Genomic DNA, 4109 nt, shown 5'->3' with positions numbered 1-4109 from the left:
ACATTTCTGCTGAGACATTTGTTAGGTGAGATTTGCCCCATTTTATGACCTTCCTTGCCACAGTTGTTAAGTGAATCACTGCAGTTGATAAGTTAGTACCACACTTGTTAAGTGAATCTGGCTTCCCCATTGATTTTGCTTGTCGAAAGATTGCAAAAGGTGATCATTTGACTCTGGGACACAGAAACCGTCATAAGTATGAGCCAGGTGCCAAGCATCTGAATTTTGATCACATGATCATGGGTATGCTACAAAAGTTGTGTGAAAAAATGGTCATAAGTCACTTTTTTCAGTGCCGTTGTAACTTTGAACGGTCATTAAATGGACTGTTTTAAGTTTAGGGTTACCTGTACTCTGTTGTTGCACCACGCTTGGTAACTTATCCAACTGAGTCTTGTAAAATAAATCATGATCTAGTGCAATGTATGATCCTGACAATACACCACCATGTACAACTCCTCCTAAGGAAAATCTTCTATGCCATGACAATATAAAATGCTACAACTCTAAACAGGCAAATTCTTCATAGGAAGTCTGCCTCCTTCATTCTTTTCCAACTAACTTCACCATTCTCCTCTTGGTGGACATACTGTGCCTGTTTAATCTGTGTGATAAATAGCATTACTTATTTTATTTTATTTATTTATTTAATTTGTCAATCGCTTACAAGATACTACGTATAAGTATAAACATGAGTAAGAATACAGGAAATAGGTACGAATAAATGGGGACATAAGGACAGGGATGGTAGGCACGATTGTGCACTTATGCACGCCCCTTACAGATCTCTTAGGAATGGGGTGAGGTCAATAGTGGATAGTTTGAGGTTAAAGGAGTGGGGGTTACCACCAGATGGATTTGAAATTGGGTGATAAACAGTACTCAACGAGTAGTCCTTAATAGCACTACATCTACGTGGAGGGAAGTAAGCTGTCTTAGGCCCAGTGTTCTTCAATGTCTTCATAAATGAATTAGATGAGGGAATAGAAGAACTCCTCAAATCTGCAGATGACACTAAGCTGGCAGTAATAGCCAACACCCCAGAAAACAAGTTCAGGATGCAAAAAGACCTTGACAGATTTGAACAATGGGCCCTATCCAACGACATGAAATTTAATGTGGAAAAAAGCAAGATTTTACACTAGGCAGGAAAAACCTAAGTACAGATTAGACAAAACTTGGTTCAAAAACAGTAACTGTGAGAGGGACCTTGGAGTCCTAGTGGATGATCACTTATGAATCAGCAATGTGCGGTGGCAGCAAAAAAAAAAGCTAAACAGGGAGGCATACCATCAAAATTGTGTGAAGTATTAGTACCGCTTTATAAATCTTTAGTAAGGCCACCCCTGGAATACTGCATCCAGTTTTGGTCACCACATTACAAAAAAGATGTTGAGACTTTGGAAAAAGTACAGAGAAGAGCAATTAAGGTGATTAAAGACCTGGAGATAAGAACATATGAACGGTTGCAGGAATTGGGTATGGCTCCTCTGAAGAAAAAGAAGAGGGGTGACATGGCAGATTAGTTGAGAGGCCGCCATAAAGAGGAGGAGGGGTCAACTTATTTTCCAAAGCACCAGAAAGCAAAACTAATTAAGAAGAGCAACCTGAACTTAAGAAGGAACTTCCTAACAGTGAGGACAATTAACCAGTGGAACAGCTTTGCTTTCAGAAGTTGTGGGTGCTTCATTTCTGGAGCCTTTTAAGAAAAGACTGGACAGCCACTTGTCTGAAATGGTGTACGGTCTCCTGCTTGAGCCGAGGTTGGACTAGAAGACCTCCAAGGTCCCTTTCTGCTGTATTCTGATTAAGATTAATCCATTTTGTGCTTTCTCCTCCTCCATTAAAAAAAAAAAAACATCACGTATATGTCACTCTCTATTGCTTACAAATAATGTTACTATTGGTCTTTGTTATAAAGAATCCTTATGGCCAATCTGTTAGTTTATCTCACAATCTATAAATTTGGATGGATTAATTATGATGGAATATTTTAAAGGCAGCTGCAAAGCAGCAATAACAATGGAAACTTTTGACACTAAGTGCAGCAATCAGCCAAGACTTGTATGTTAATGTAACTATGTAAATATTGAGAAAACATATCCCGAATAAGCTAACATATAGCTCTCACAAGGAAAAATTGATTACAAAGATTGTGGTAGGTAGCTGTACTAGTTTACAAGATTAAATTTGCAAGCAACGACATGATTCAACGTGTCAGTTATTAAATCCAAATTTTATTGTTAACATTGCAAATTTTTGCTTCATACATACAGGAACCTTTTTAATTAAAAAAATAGCTTGGAGCTACAATTTTAATATACATGGAAAAGCACCACACCAAATGAGAAACTGCTACCAAAGTATAAGTAATCTCTCCCAACTAGAGAATTAACTCTTAGGAGGAAAAAAAAATGAAACACTAGCGCCACCAAGAGGCAGCTGATAGATTGCAAGATGACAGAAAATGGTAACACATCAGATTGTGTGTAATCTCTCTCCTAGGCTCTTTCTGTCAAAGGAGCCAGCTCAAAAACATCAGATGACATATATTTTGATAAAATATTTCATTAAAAAAAGAAACATTTGAATTTTGGACGGTTTTCCTTTTGCTTTTATTCCGAGTAGCTGCAGCTGTAGCTGTCAGTCATCGCTATTTTATTTTCTGAAATTATACATGTGCACACTTGTTTACCTTGTTTAAAATAATGATCATTCTTTTTTTCTGTTCTTTTCTTTTAAACTTCTATTACTTTCCCCCAAACAGGTTTACAGCAATGAAAGTGCTACTCTTTGTTTTCCTCTTATTTTAAAATCACAATTCTGCTTTCAAATTGTACTATTAAAGCTTAATCATGTACCTCTTCTATGTTTATTTATATCTTGCCTTGGGGGGACGGATGTGTTCATAGGAGCTAGGGATGGGAAAAGAACAAATTAAACCCTATTAAAAATGTAATCACTACCTCAAGCTTAAAATTAAAAAAAATCTTTTCAGAGTTAAATGTAAAAATATTTATAGTAATAAATCATTAAAAAGTATAAATGAGAAGCTAATTTGGGTGCTCTTTCCAAAAGCAGGAAGAATAGGATCAAGTGAAGGTTCACAGTCTGAAAGCATCTCCAGAGCAACCTCTTTTGCAGGAACTCAACAAGTACTGTTCAAGAGCAACCAAGCTACGAAGCTGATTTGGGCTTTAGAAGTTCAACTCAAGCACTTTGAAGCAAATTAGAAAACAATTGGCAAGTAATGCAGATCCTTCAGTATAAATATGATCATCATGATAGCTGTGTGAGTCATGTGAGTCTATTAAATTTATATGCTGCCCATCTCATTATCAAATTGCTTTGTTTTTCATAAACTGTAGAAAAACTGAGCAAGGGTAGGCAGCAAAATTATGAATTTTATAACTTTATAAGCTTAAAATGAATAAGGGATTATCTTTTTCTTCTATTGGAGAATGGACGATTGAGAATTTAGGCCAATATAATCAAGTTGTCACATAATGTATTTCTTGCTATTTCATACTGTTCTTCAATTTCACTTGCAGAGAATAAGCAAAAGTATGCTGGAACTTTGGGATCTCATGACTGCTGAAATATTTACATAATTGGATCAGTGTTCGAGTAGCATGTTAAAAAAGCATCTGCAGATTGAAATGCTATTCATTTACTTTATGATTAATTTGATTATAAACTCAACATTAGCTATTAATATTGCTTGCTTTTTCAATACAGGTGCCTTCATATTTTACTGTAGTGTTTATAATGTGAGTTGCCTTGTGTAGAATTTGAATCTCCCTGAACTTTAGAATCAAGCTCGTTTTAAGAACTCTCTGAAACACAGCACAAACGTTTAATTTTGTCCCATCCATCAAATCCAAATTTAATGATGAGTGAAACAAATTCTGAAGTTTTAAACGTGTTAACTAAGAATCCTTCTAACACATGGGTGTCAAACTGGCAGCGTCACGTTGCTGTCACATGATGTATTGCAACGGTTTTCCCTTCTAAGAGCTAGAAAATGAGATATCCGGCCTGCGGGCCGCCACTTTGACACCCCTGTTCTAATACATCTAGGGAAAAGAAAATATAAAACACAAATATGA

Source organism: Pseudonaja textilis, chromosome 1 (assembly GCF_049901715.1).
Source record: "Pseudonaja textilis isolate UNSWEBS1 chromosome 1, rPseTex1.2, whole genome shotgun sequence".
Lineage (NCBI taxonomy): Eukaryota > Metazoa > Chordata > Lepidosauria > Squamata > Elapidae > Pseudonaja > Pseudonaja textilis.
This window is presented reverse-complemented; position numbering follows the sequence as displayed.